Genomic DNA, 15716 nt, shown 5'->3' on the forward strand with positions numbered 1-15716 from the left:
TTCACTTTTGGATTTCGCATTAGTTCTACATGGCACTTACAATGGAGGAGATACTTGGGATAGGTATCCTAGGTTTTTATGGGAAGTTGTAAGTGTTTTTTTCACTTCTCATATTGTTGGCACAGGGAGGATAGTATGATAACGTAAAAGGTTTTGTATATTATACGGTGCAGACTTCTTACCTGTTGGTTTGACATGGAAGCGAGGGGTTATACAATTAGACCCTAACTTCATTTAAGGATACGTTAGAGAGATATACTCTTCTTTGTAGTGGATTACGCGCAGTTTGGAAGCGGTAATAGGATATGGTAACTAATTCCATTCATACACTAACGATTTTCCTATTAAGGAACAGTTGATTGGGTTGTCTTCCATATCGGAAGCAAGGAGCGCGATTAAGGAAGATCCGTTTTTATGTCTTAATTAGATTGATTTGTTATGGATGGTGTTTCTCCGTTTAAGCGGTAACCTATCGATTTGTGTTTTCAAACATTGGGATGGGATGCATAGAAGTTTTACATATCTATGTTATGGAACTTGTAGGAATATGGCCCTATACCCTATATCAAAATTTGGGTACGGATGAGTAGTTGTTAAATACAACTTACATGTTGGATAATTTTTGTGTGTCATGTATATCGGACATATATATTTTTCTTTACGGATTTGGAAATCAGTGGAGCCCTTACACGGAGGCAGAATCCACAACGGAATGGAGTAAAACTAATTCAGAGTTTCGTGAATTCCGAGGACGGAATTCCTTTTGTTAGGGGGGAAGAATGTAATACCCCTACTTTAAAAAGGGATAAAATTGGAATTTAAATGTTATTTTATGTGCATTTTTATTTTATTTATTAATTTTATGAATAAATGTTTATTTGTGTGCATTAATTGACTTAATTGGATTATTCGATTTAATTGATTTATTATTGTTTATTTTAATTAAGGGTGTAATTCTTTATTTGTTGGTTTATTTTAATTACTTGTTTTATTTATTTTATGTGTTTTAAGTGATTCGTTGCTTCCTTATTTGATTTAATTAATGGGTTTAAATTAATTGTTTATTAAGTATTTAATTTTTGAACAGGGTAATTATGTCATTCCCATTAACTAGGGTTTTAGATACGTTTTAGTTAGGGTTTTTGGAGCCGTCTCGTAAGCATCTGATATGTATCTAAACTGGGTTACTTTGTGGGCCGACGAAGTTAGGGCTCTGTGGATTAGGGTTTTAATCTTGCAATTATAAATAACTCAGTATATGTTAAACCTAGGATTACATATTGTCGTAACTTTTACACAGAAAAGTCTACCAAATAGAGAGAGTTACAGAGGGAGTTTTGGTGAGAACAGAGCAGTTTGTGAGAATTTCGACTGGGGTTCCAAGGTTTAACCAAGGAGAAGGAAGGAGCAGAGGTTCTAGGAGGTTAGACAAGTTTCAGTGGATGTCGGAAAAACTGAGACCAACGGCAACAAGGGTTTGTTTGCAAACCTATTCAGGCAAGTTCTATCTTCCTCTTTCCCTTTGAGCCGTGTTCTGTGCACCTAGATATGCTCTAGGGTTTTAAGGAAATTAATAACTAAATCATTCATGTATGTTATACATCAAATTAATCATATGTATGCTTTGAATTATTTCTGTGATGATTTCTGCAATATCTGTTACAGTGCATGCAAGTTGGTTCAGTTTTATGTCCTTTAAGCATGAGGGTTCTGGTCGTAGTTTTGTCTCTGTTTTTATTGCAACTACTGTAAACTACGTATGGAAAGACTACGGGAGTTATGTAAATCTCATAGGAGGGTTGCTATTAATATTTTAGATCTCTGTTGCTTTTAGCTTCGTTGTAATCTATGCATGAGGTTTCAGTTTTGCACAAGTTTACTTCTGTTAATTGATTTAAATTGCTATAATCAAACCTTGGGGATGCTATCAGGAGGGTATTAGATCCTTTAGATCAGTTTAAGAAACAAGCAGAGGGGTAGGAATTGATCGGAGAAGGAGCAGATTGACGGAAACGGAGCAGAGACTGAACTGGAGGCTCTCAAGAGGGAGAGAGCCGGCTCTGGGAAGTCAAGAGCCGGCTCCCCTTCAGCAAGAGCCGGCTCCTAGGGGATTGGAGCCGGCTCCAATAGGGGAAGAGCCGGCTCCTCCATTCCAAGAGCCGGCTCCAATTTGTTGTTACGTCCAGAAAGTGGTTTTAGGGCTCTGTTTGGTGTTTTCAGCACTGTTTGGGCTTCTGAGTGATTCTAATGAATTGTAGGGACTTAACAGAGGATCTAAGTAGTTAATTTTAAGTGTTATTAAAATTAATGTTGCATGGTTTAAGCCTTTAAGACAAAGGATGAAGCAGTGTAAAAATATACAAGGGTGTATGCTACTAACAGAGAAAGGAACTAAATGGCTTGATTAAATTTTAGAAATTTAATGAGACTTCACGGGGGGATTAAATAGTTAATTTTGGGTGTTATTAAGACCCTAAATTGATTTAAGATTAATGCTAAATTAACGGATCAAACTGTATAACAGTTATGTACAATTGCATACGGTTGGTGGATAGATGAAGTATTAAATGCTTAAGCTTATTTTTAGGCATTCGAGTGGGATGTAATATATTTATAAAATGGTCTTAAATATATTATAGGGTCATTGATGTGTTAGATGTAATCTATGCAGGCTCTGGAAGTTAGTTGTTGATTTATTAATTCATCCCCTGCAACTATATGGTTAGTTGGTTGGATTTATATTGCTGAAACATTTAAAAATCTTCGGTAATTAATTGGATATTGGTTTTGGATTTTAAGTTGCTGTACTATCATTCGTAGTCTGTAATTTACATGGTTTTGGTTTTAAGTTGTTGAAATACTACATACTATTCTACAACGATGTGGATGGTTGGTTTTGGACTATAAATTACCTGCTTATTATTTATGCCTTGTAATTTACCTGGAATTATGTATTGGAACATAATTGCTGAATTCTTATACTTAATTTGGTCAATTATTTGGAATCATATATTGGATTATAATTGCAGAATTCTTATATTAAATTTGACCAATTATTTGGAATTATGTATTGGATTTTAATTGCTGAATTCTCACATTAAAATTCTGTCAATTATCTGGGTTTGGTTTTGCATTGTAAATTACTTGCTTATCATTTGAATGTTGTAATTTGCATGGATATGGAGGATGGTATGCACGGGTATGGGACGGTGGCATACTAGGTATGGTTTAGCTCAAAATGCTAATTCCTACCTTATGGATTTTAATTGGTGAACAGTATGACTGGTTCTATCAATTATATGGACTTTGTGGATTGTATGCACCGGTATGGGACGGTGGCATACTAGGGACAGACTGATTTAAAATACTCAGTCCTACCTGTTTTGGAATAAGGGAACGGGTTGTTAAATAAATCCTCCTTATATATATATAAGTCGGTACGGTTGAATACGCCGAATGACTTATCGGATTTCTTGTGAATGGTTAGGAACGGAGTTTAGATATATATGTTTATGGTACCACGAGTTGAGCTTGAGTCTCGAACTTGTTGGTTAGGGTGCGTATATGCAGTGGACGTGTAGCTGGTTATAGTAGGTTGGGTGTACCCTGTTAGGTCTAGGTACTCATGCCCACCTTTGGGTGCGTATTCGCATGTTACCTTCTATTCAGGTTGAGATCCCTACTGTAGTTCAGTGAATGTCCCATAGTGTGGATATATATATGTATGGACTAGATAGATATTGTGAGGTATCTATGGTGTATCTGCGTATCGGGTCACTGTATGGATTGCAGTTAGATTAGAACTTGCTAGTGGGCCTGACCCACCCTTTTATTATTTTTTCAGGTGTTCGTCAGTTCTGAGCTGTAGAGCGTGATCGTGCTGAGCAGATACAGTTATTCACTCTACTGATGGCGTAGGATTTTATTTCATGTTAAGACTTGGGTTTTGTTCCAGTCTTTTGAGTACCATTGGTTTTTAGGGGTCCACTAGATGGATTCCCGAGTTGTATACATTGGAGAACGATTTCCATTCTTGGTGGATCAGTTGTATCAAAAATAGTTTTAATTATCAATGAAATTAGTTATTCTGAGGTTTTCAATTAATGGATTATCATTCTAGGTTCTTTTCAGCAAAATTTTATTTATTCTTGTTTTCTATATTGTATTCTGTGTTCATTAAATTGCTAATTGTTTTGATATCCTCGGGTAATCGGGCGTGGGCCTGGCCAACCCGCATCCGGAAATTCGGGGGTATCACATTGTCACAGTAGTGGGGATGAACACTTTGTGGGGTGAGATGATGAGCTCCATTAGCCATGACCCGAAATAGCAAACTCCATTGCAATCAAGACTCACAAGGGAACAACAGGAAAAAAGTTCATAGGTGGGGAACCGTGGAACTGAACCATATTCAGGGTTTGGTTCGTTCCATACACACACGGTTCCAGTTCTGGTTCCATTTTAAAGGAACCATTGTGACTGGTTCCGGTTCTTGTCGGAACCGTACCGAACCGAACCACATGCACCCCTATTTACAATTGCTCTTATTTAGTATTAATAAAAAAACATGATTTTCATATGTATTGAATAGAAACTATATATATAAGTAACACAATTATACAAAACAAAACAAATTTAAATGTGTGAGTTCTGGTGTATCCTGTTCATTGTCGTGAAAAGAAGTAAGCGTTAACAATTCATCCTCCAAAGATTCCTACTATACTATATGGACAGAGAAAGAGAAAAAGGGAGACTGTGTGAGAGATGGAAAAGAGAGAGAATGAAATAATGCTTTCATCCTTCCACCACATTCTATTTTTACTAACAAGTTTAAGAAATTACACATAAGCACCCAACATTCTAATGAAATAATGCTTTCATCCTTCCACTACATTCTATTTTTACTAACAAGTGCTCGAAATTACACATAAGCACCCAACATTATATAAATAATCACAAATAAGCCCTTGAAAAAATTCCCCATCAAGTTGGTGCAAAGATATTTATCATGCTTGATTAACATATTTTGCAAGCTAATCTTGCTCACACCCTTGGTCAAAACATCATGAATTGTCAATAAACTTCAATGTGCTTTGTCCTATTATGTTAAACTGGATTGTGGGCAATTATCATAGCAACCTTGTTGTCACAATACAATTTCATTGACTTACGAGCAAGATAACTGAACTCATCCAACAAAACTTGTAGCCATAACAACTTATAAACTCTACATATGCACTAGACTGTATAGACAAGATTACCTCCAACAAATGTGTCTGCCCAATCAACATCTGTATAAGCTTCAACACTTAAGTGGCCATGACGGGCCAACCTGGTGAACTCTTGAGGCAGTAGAGAACATGACTCTGTGCGTACTCTACTCTTTTCACAACAGTGCTGAACCTCTAAAACCAAGTACACAAGGAATGCTTTAACCCCTACAAGGTTTTATTTAGCTTGCACATTAAATTCTGAGCATTGACAAGCGTAAACCCTGGTGGTATAGTCATATACACCTCTTCCTTAAAATCACCACGAAGGAAAGCATTCTTTACATCCAGATGATGTAAAAGCTAATTCAAATTAGTTGCTAGAACACAGTGTTTGAAACAGTCCATACCCAGTACGCCACCGTCCTATACCGGTGCATACAATCCTCCATCCAACACAGTTAACAAAAATAGCACCATATACATTTATTAACTATACTCCAGAACCAACATACAACCAATCTAATCTGTGTATGATTCAAATTATATATCCCGTATATGATCTAGAAGTCACATTCTAGTTATTTAAACTGTTAGAGTAAAATACAGCAACTAACTCCTTTAAAACAGTACCATAACTTAATGCAATAAGTAGTATAATTAAATATCAATTAATTTCCATTTAAACATACCTATTCATCATTTTTCCCAAATAAATAATTATATGATTACAACATAAGGAAGACATGATTAATAATTGTTAAGACATGCAAAACATCCAAAATTCCTCAAAACAAAAAACAGTTTTAAGTTAATTAATTAATTAACCCTCCTTATACAGATTTTCTATTTAACTTAGAATATATCATGCTTCCACATAATATCATTAACAAGCTTCCCAACAATTTATACATCTCTGGAAAAATTATACAGATCATCTACATCCCCGGAACCAACCTAGAAACCTCCCTACAGTCTAAACTGAAGGCAGAACGTGGAAAAATCAAAAAACAAAAGAGGAGCCGCCTCCATAAAGAGTGGAGCCGCCTCCCCCCTTGGTGGAGCCGCCTCCACCACAAGTGGAGCCGGCTCTACCCCTTGTAGAGGCGGCTCCACCCTTGTGGTGAGCCGGCTCTACTCCCTTGTGACCCCCCTGTGACCCGTTTGCGCGTAGTTTGATCATCTTCTTCACCTCCGGTGGGGTTCAGAGGCTCTGTACAATTTTTATAACTTATTCTAGAGTTCAATTGATGTCCTAGAATTAATTAAAATCATGCATTCATTCCAAGACACATAAGGCTAACAAGTTTAAAAGCCCATGCAAACAGATTCTTAACAGAGCAACTTCCTACACACAAAATAGATTCATACAACGATTTAACAGTCGATTCAACCATGCTTCCAAGATTGATATTAACTTCAATTTAATCTGTTTTAATGCTTAATTCATCCCTGGAGTCTAAATAGGCATGCACAGAACACGAATTAAAGGGAAAGAGAAGAATAGTGACTTGCCTTGAGTTTTAGTTTTGAAACTCTAAACCACTGTCTTTGAAACTTCTGTCCACGTCTGAGACTTCTGTTCTACACCTCAGGTGCTCTTGGTTCAACCCAGAAGCACTCCGTCCAGTGTATCCTTGAACCTCTCCGATAACGTCTTAGTTTCCACTCTCTGTATCTCTATATCTCACGGTATAAGTATCAGTGAATAGGGTATTGTTTTATAACCCTAAGCCAACGTATAATACTGTATTTATAGGCTTCAACACAACCCTAATTCTAATACAAAACCAACCCTAAGTCGGCTACATCCGTGTAAATAAAACCCTAATATAAAAACAATAGGCACGTCAATAATTAATACAAATAGAAACAAAAGGCCAGTTAATAAAATAAAAAAAAACAAATAAACAAATAAATAAAAATAAATGCAATTTAATCAACACAATAATAAAACAATAATCAACACAATAATAAAAACAATTAATCCAATAAAAAAACAATTAAATCAAAAATAAAATACCAAAAATATCCTTTTAAAATTAGGGGATTACAAGAATCATTCACATACTTATTCTTATTTGACGAACACATCAATGAATTGTCATCATCAAAAAGGGGGAGATTATTGACCTTGAATCAAAGTCTTTTGATGATCATAATTCATTAATGACATTCTATGATTATTAATGTCTTCTTGAGTGAAATTACAGAGCAAAGCATTCATCAAAACAAGCACTACAACACAAGGACAAAACTGAAGAAGCAACACCAAGGAATGAGCAAAGGACTAAGCAAACAAAAGTCAAAGTCAAGTCATCACAAGACATCAAAATAGGGTTAGCTAGGTTGGTGAGTTTCTTAGGAAGCTTTGTTAAAGTGTATATGAACATCTTGAAGCTTAAACTCTTCATCACTATGCATATCATCTCATTCACCATGACTAAGGAACAAAGGACTTAAGTATATCCTTATCTGAAAATGAACCAAGAGTTAGGATCAAAGCTTCAAGTTATTTCGGTCTACCGAAATAAATCATTGTCTCATTTCGATCTACCGAAATGAATATACGGATCCAACTAATAGTTATTTCGGTCGACTGAAATAACTGAGAGATCACTTCGGTTTACCGAACCTAGAGTACTGAGAGTATGATATTCAAGCTTGAATCATTTCGGTCGACCGAAACAAAATGAGGCTTTACTTCGGTCTACCAAAACAAGAGTACTGAGAATATGATATTCAAGCTTGAATCATTTCGGTCGACCGAAACAAAACGAGACTTTACTTCAGTCTACCGAAACAAGAGTACTGAGAGTATGTGTCCAACCTCAAACCATTTCGGTCTACCGAAACACAAGGGTATTTCATTTCAGTCTACCGAAACTGCGTGTTTCAAAATTCAAACGGGCATTTTATTCTTGGGATGTGTGTCCAACAGCTATATTATTATCAGACATGTTTAAAAGTCTATAAAAATTCTTCAGAACTTCATTTAAAGGTTGTTGCATACATTGAGAAAGTGAGTCTTGCAATCATAAAGCTTTTATCATACACACATACTTCATTTCATCAAAAGAGTATTGAGCTTCAAGTTATTCATACATACTTTAGAGTGAGTTAAATCTTGTACTTCAGATCTGAGAGAGAGATCATCTTGTATTCCAGCAATATATTTCAAAACTTGTAAGGGCTAGTGTGGCCCAAGGAAGACTAAGAGAAGGTGTTTCTCTTAGCACCTAGAAGCTAGGAAGAGCTTCTTGTAAGAGGTTTACTCTCCACCCACAAGGAGAAGCCATAGTGAATTGGGAAGTCTCAAGAGGAGTCTTGAGCCGAGGAGTAGGAGTTTCTGAACCTCGCTAAAAATCACTGAGTACATGTTTGCAACTTTTATCTCTATCTCTATACTTATTGCTTTATGTATGTCTTGATATGCCTCTTCATTAATGCTGACTATTGGAGCTTAAAATTCAGATTGCATTATTCATTATCTGTCAAAGAAATTGAGCTTGTATTTAATTAATACTTTAAGATCGATAATTGACCATAATTTGCATAGACTCTATTCACCCCCCCTCTAGAGTCTAAACTTGGGCAACAATTGCACTACAAGAAATCAATCATTCTTTGTTACCTAACAGATTATTATCACATTCACAACCAGGACAAGCTTCTCAATAATCATGTGATTCAGATTAAAGCCCCGTCTCTCCTCTACTCTCTCGCTTTCTTCCAGGAGTTAGAGTGGTGGATTTCTCACGGATACATACATACATACATACATATATATAACTTGGCAACTTTGCCTTCGACATCTTGAAGCCGATTTTTAAGAAGCTGGATCCCTGCGTACATAGCTGTAGTTGCATTAGAATTCAATATCAATAAGCACCTCTACAGGCTTTACTTTTTACATGATGAATGTGCAATCCACATTTTGAAAAAATATATATATATATTTTGTTTCAATTATAATTGCACTTGAACAATGTTTATAGTCAAACATGAATCCTGCATTTCTTGGAACTAGTTAATTTGACCCCTGTACTAATCAATAAGTCTTAAAAGTTCAATTATCAGATATTGTATGAGAACTAAAAAGGTTCCCCTAACAATTTTTTGAAATTTAGTTATCAAATTTATCAAATCAAAGATCATATTAAGTTTGTGCTTGAAATAAAGCCATGGTTGGATAAACCACATAATTTCTTCTAATCGTAATTGAGAAGTCCATCTTTCCCAAAAAATAAATCAAATCTTGTCTTGGAGGTGACATTTTTATGAAGGATGTATAAGTCTGTTTCTATTGTGCAAAGTTGTGATATTCTAGCCATTTTTAACTTTGGTGACTCTAATTCAGACACTGGTGGACTGGCTGCAGCCTTCAATTGGACCAACCCGGCAACCCACCTTATGGAGAAACCTTCTTTTACATGCTATATAAAGGCAAGAAATGTAAGTGTACAAACATCATTATTATAAAAAAAAATTCAGTTTCTCTTATGAGTGTGTTCTTTGTGATAGTTACCGTTACGTTAGTTGGTATCAGAGCAAGGTTCCGAATCCAAGATTCGCTTTTGTTTTCGATGGTCGGTTCATGAGATAGATGCAACCCCTCTAAGCTCCAACGATGGAGATCGTGATGGAGTAGCTCTTTTGAGGGCTGAGTTTACGGAGTTCCAGACCAACGCTAATCGAACCTTGATATGTATGAAATTATGCATCAAGTATTAGCAAAATTAAGGGTAGATGTAGGGATGAGCTCTGGTGGGCTTGAGCCCACAAGAAAAATTTACTATACTTATTTTGGCCTAGCCCATAAAAAAAAAAATTATTAATAGCATTAGCTCATCCCAAAATTAGCCCACCCAATCAAACCTAAGTTAACTCAGCCACCATACTAAAGCCCAGGCTGACAAAGGCAGTCCCCAGTGCCTTAAAATTTATAAGGCCCATGGATGATCAGCCTCCAGGAAATAAAAAATATATATTTTTAGGGCAAATCATTTCAGCCTCCCCAATCGTCTCCATCTCCCTTTCGTAGTTGTCGAAGCGGTTTTTTGGTTGGAATCTTTTTTTTCATTTTAAGGAATTGGTTAGTTGTCGAATAACAAGTAATAGTAGTAGATAGTTTTCGATGAAAGAAAGAGAACAAAGAATAAAATAATTGTAATTAGTATTCGTGATGCATTATTGTAGTTCTGGATCTAACTACAAGGATGAGGCTTTTTAATATGGATATGTTCTCCAATCTTGACTAGCCCTCTTTCCCTATGCAACTGCAAACTGCAAACTGCAAAATCTACAAGAATCAGAAGTCCAAAACCCATATATTTCAGTTTATCTGTCTGTATGAAAGAATCAAAATATTTTTAGGCCAAATTATTTCAGCCAACCAGTCAAATGATCAAAACTCCAAACCGGAATGCCATTATCTCTACATCCGAATCAAATCAGCCAAATCCTGCAATTTCAGTACTAATCCTTCTTTTTGGACCAGTAAATTTGACCAATCCTTCTTTTTGACGAGTAGGTTTAACCAAACCTGCTTTTTAGGGCAAATCATTTCTGCATCCCCAGTCGCCTCCATCTCTATTCTCGTTCTCAACTCAGAACTTCCCCCCCCCCCCCCCCCCTCTTTTTCTCTCTCTCTCTCTTCAAATGCAAACTACAAAATCTACAAGAATCAGAAGTTCAAGACCCATATTTTCAGTTTATCTCTCTGTCTGCAAGAATCAAAAGTTCAAATCCCATATCCGCATATCATTTCAGATTCTTCAAAAAATCAAAACCCATATCTTTCAGTTTCCATCACCCGCTGTTCCAGTTCGGGTTCGCCGTTCGCAAGCTTTAGCCGCTGTCTCTCAACTCTCAAGCTTCCCCCCCTCTCTGCAACTGCTAACTTGTATGTATGGGTTTTGTTTTAATTTTTTTTTTCTTTCTAATTCAACTAATCAAGCTCTGTAATTCTTGTTTTGCAAAATTAAATCCTATTTGGTGAAATTTTTTATGATCTTTTTTATATAATTTTTTTTTTTTACTATATGAAGTAACAAATTTTTTTATAATCTTTTTTATGATCTTTTTTATATGATCTTTTTTATATAATCCATTTCTGCATCTCCTCCGTCTATATAATAATACACATATATACCTCTCGACTCTGTGTTGCTTCATTTTCTCTTTCGTCTCTATTTTTTTTTGTCTCTGTTGCAAATATCAGTCCTCTCTCTAGTCTATACCCTGCCCAAGGATCATGCCTCGTCAGTCCTCTGGTAAGTAACATGACGACTTCTACTACTACTTCGTTTAGGTTTTTTATCTACGGATTTTATATGCCCAAAAAATTAACACAAGTTATTGAGTTCAAAGTAATTGAACTTCCAAAATGTATAGAACTTCAGTAACAAATTTAAGTTTTCTCATCATTAATCCTGTGATTATAGGTATACTTGTTGGGAAGAAAGCTCAACCGAAGTGAAGTGAGTGGTATCGGAAAAATATTGGTACATTCCTTGAACATCTCTTCATTTGTTTTGTGATTCGATCTATACAAGTTAGTGGTATAAGATTTATTGTTTTCATTATCTGTGCACATGCATTAGGGGGTTTTTATACATTCCTCTCACTCGTGTTCTAAATCTATCTAAGGCTTAACACTGTCAATACAATAGGATTTTCACTGTTCAGAACAATATTAGGTTAAATGAAAAAGGTAACGTCCATTTTTAATTGTTAATGATCTAATTTACCATTATTGTGTGAGAGTTTTTCTCCCTTCTTCTTTATAAATTCACACACCACACTTTCTTCATTCAATCCACACTACTACTACTCTGTTCTTATTCTATACACATCTCTCTTCTTTTGTGAGTAAGATTTATACTTTTTGTTTATAGGTTCTCATTCATTCTAGGTTACTCAATTGAATTCTCTTGTTGATCACTTTGATTTTTCTACGTTTTGTTTTTGATAATAATACTAATTAATTACTGTTTGTGTTCATGGAAAAGCTTGTGACATTGTTAATGTTGAGGGCCTTGTGGCTCTGAGTTTTTCCCTTGGCTTCATCGTTGTCTTTGCCAAAATCTTGCAATTTGATGCCTTCTTTAGTTATGTGAGCTGATCGTTCTTCCATTGTGTACTCCATTGATTTTGCTGGTACTGGTGACTTGTTCTTGTAGATGATATAGATGATCACCTGGTATGCGCCTAAAGCTATTCCGACTGCATTTGGTACCTGAAATCACAATAAAATATATATATATATATATATATATATATATATATATATATATCAACAGTGTGGTATTTCTTATGCTAAGTGTGTAGAAAAAATGTTGTATTAGACAACCTAAATTAACCAACAATTCTTAGGCCTTAGTTTTTTCATTAAAAAAAAAAAAAAAAAAAAAAAGAGGATTAGGGTTTTGTTAAGAGTAAGAATTAGGCCTTTAGGTTTTTTTCAAGTGGCTTTCTTGGGGTTTTTAAGGCATGGCATGGCACATATTTAAGGACTCGGTTTTGGAGTCCGGTTGACCTATCTTTCCTTCATGCATTGGGTCCTCTAGATTTAGGACATGATATTAGATGAAATCAATCTTATAATAATAATAATAAGGTTCATCTGTTTTTTTCTTATTGCACTTCCAAGAAAGGTTATCTTATTTTTTTATTACTTGCAGCGTTGTTGATGACCAGAGTGTCGATCGTATCGAATTGTTCAGAAGAAGGATGTAATAGTGTACCAATTGGTGACTTATGCCACTGTTGAAGAAGCTATTTACAAAAAAACAAGTTTAATACATACATTGTTGTACTTGTCTACACACTGTTTGGTATAGATGTCTTCCTTTTGTTTTTTTTTTTTTTTGTTACTTAAATTTCATGATATAGGTAATGAAAACTGGACTAGGCTGTTTAAATGTGTGACTGAAGATAAAGTATGGTATTTTAGTCTAAAGGTATGTTCTTAGAAATAAATTCTTTCTTTTTTTATAAGGTACTACATCTTGAAGATAAGTACACACAAAATACTTGATTTCAATTGATTCTTTCAGGAATCTGAAGATGTGTTTAGGCTCCCAAAAAGGGGTTTGGTGTTTCTGTTACGTGCTGCAAGCAGTGCACGGCCATCCACTTTTAGTTGAATTATATAAATCCCTTTACCATTGTAGCAGTGATGTTGGTTTTAAAATGACCAATTATGATAGGAAGTCTCTTTTCAGTTTATCTTAATCAAATGTATATGTATGCAACAGGATTACGTGATTCTAGATGAGGATGTTAATGTTCTAGTGATGACGACTGATGATGTGTTGATGAGGATGTTAATGACTTCTGTTGTATATGTGATGCACTCAAATTAAGTCTATTGTTTGAAAGCACTTATGCCTTTTCAATGTCCAGTTTGCACACAATCCCCAGAACACCACTTCTAATTTTGGCCTCCACACACTCACTAGCAACCAATATTGAATCCATAATCTGAGGACCACTAACAAAAGCATTCTAAGAATCCGAAATCACCTCATCTAAAACCGTCCTCAAACGGATGGCTAATATGTAGAGAAAATCTTATAAATGGTACCCATCAAGCTGATCGATCTGAAGTCCTTTGCATCGAAAACACCACTTTTCTTCGGGATAAGATCGATAAAAGAGGCATCAAGGTTTTTCTCAAAAACACCATATGAGAAGAAAGAGCTCCCATCACGTCGGGCTTAACCACCTCCCAATTGTGTTGGAAGAAAGCTAACGTAAACCCATCCGGCCTTGGGGCTTTGTCACCCTCACAACTCCTCAAGGCTTCCAATACCTCCTCCTCCCTGAAAGGCCTCTCAAGCCACTTTTTATCTTCACTCGATATTTAGTCAAACTCCAGACCATCCAGTATAGCCTATAGGTCTCCATGAAGCAGTTTCCATGAATAGGTTCTGAAAAAATACCACAAAACCAGCTCGTACGTCCTCATCCCTTGTATCCATATTACAGTCAAAACATATTCTACTGATGTGGTTTCCTCTTCTACGGGCATTAGCCAAGCGGTGGAAAAAACTCGTATTCTGATCACCTTCTGTTAGCCAAAGAGCTCTAGATCTCTGCCTCCAATAGATCTCTTCCATTATCACAATCTCTCCAAACTTAACCTTTCATTTTGCCCTCCTATTTGAGTCCGTAGCGCTAAGAAATCCTTTACCTTCCTTTTTATCAATGTCAGCAATTTCTTGAATAATTCTGTTTTTACGCCATATCAGATTACCAAACACTTCTTATTCCGCTTCTGTAAATTCCCCTTAAGCAACATAATTTTGGATGCAAGTGGAAAACTTGTGTTTCCCCTAACTTCATCCCATGTCCACCAGTAATGAACCCTCTCCTTGAAGTCCCCTAGTCTAAGCCACATATTCTCAAAACAGAACGGTGTTCGCCTTCTCCTTACCCCTCCACAATCGAGTAGAATAGTAATATGGTCTGAAACCACTCTTGCTAAAGCAACTTCCGACACATCTGGGAATTTCTTTTCCAATTCTATCGAAATAAAAAATCTGTCCAGCCGAGACAACGTAGGGGACTCCCGTCCACTAGACCATGTAAACTGCCCTCCCTCCATTGGAAGATCAAAAAGATGTTGAGCGTCAATGAAATCTGAAAACTCCTTCATCGCATGCGTCGATCTTCCTTTGTGGATCTTTCATTAGGCTTCTTGGCAACATTAAAATCCCCTCCCACACAGCACGGAGCTGTACATTTCCTTCTAGCAAACAACAACTCCTTCCATAACACCCTTCTATCCACATCCCTTACTGGCTCATAAACTCCAGAGAATAACCACTGCGATCCCATCTTCCTCCAGAGAGAATAAAATAGAAATAGATGATCTCCCCTTCCACATGTCAACCTTAGATACCCACCTTTTATCCCAGACGACCATAATCCCTCCAGCATCAATTACCTCCCTGTCCCCCCCCCCCCCCCCCCCACCCCCCACACACACAAACTTTTTAAAACTTTATCGGTAGGAGATGCAATTTTAGAACACCCCCCAATAATCCAATCAAAGCCTTTATGTGATTAATTTTCTGTATGGAATCTTGCGTGCCTTTGAATTTAATGCGTTTACATGATTTTTTTAGTGTGTCCTAGATAGTGTTTATACATAACAATGTTATAGTCTAAGAAGCACAGAAACAGATACGGGACACGACACGGTAAATTTAAAAAAATTAGGATACAGACATGGCGGGGACACGATAAATAATAAATTTATTTTAGATGTATATGATATTATACTTCAAGAAGTTAAGAGTAATATTAGTTTTTACCACCTCATAATGAAAAAAAAAAAAAATGTGTTTTGTTGGAAAAAGAAAGAATGATAGAAAGAGGGTTAAAAAAAAAAAAAAAAAAACCCAATGAAACAACTATTAGGGTTTTGTTAAGAGTTTCTTGGGGTTTTTAAGGCATGACATGGCACATATTTAAGGACTTGGTTTTAGAGTCCGG

The 15716-nt window shown here is 36.0% G+C and overlaps 1 long non-coding RNA gene across 2 annotated transcripts; it reads left to right on the forward strand.

Annotated features, from left to right (window-relative positions):
* The first annotated feature begins 10851 nt into the window (after nucleotides 1-10851).
* Nucleotides 10852-15151, forward strand: LOC132315676 (uncharacterized). 2 transcript variants are annotated; one of them, XR_009483759.1, is made up of 4 exons: nucleotides 10852-11485; nucleotides 11657-11716; nucleotides 12896-13174; nucleotides 13271-15151. It is a non-coding gene; the product is annotated as an uncharacterized LOC132315676 (long non-coding RNA). The 2 variants fall into 2 exon arrangements; XR_009483760.1 differs by lacking the exon at nucleotides 13271-15151 and having other exon boundaries at nucleotides 12896-13211.
* Nucleotides 15152-15716: the final 565 nt, after the last annotated feature.

The sequence above is a fragment of the Cornus florida genome, unplaced genomic scaffold (assembly GCF_030987335.1).
Source record: "Cornus florida cultivar Cherokee Brave unplaced genomic scaffold, ASM3098733v1 CherokeeBrave_3.0.0_Hap2_Chr07, whole genome shotgun sequence".
In the NCBI taxonomy this organism is placed as follows: domain Eukaryota; kingdom Viridiplantae; phylum Streptophyta; class Magnoliopsida; order Cornales; family Cornaceae; genus Cornus; species Cornus florida.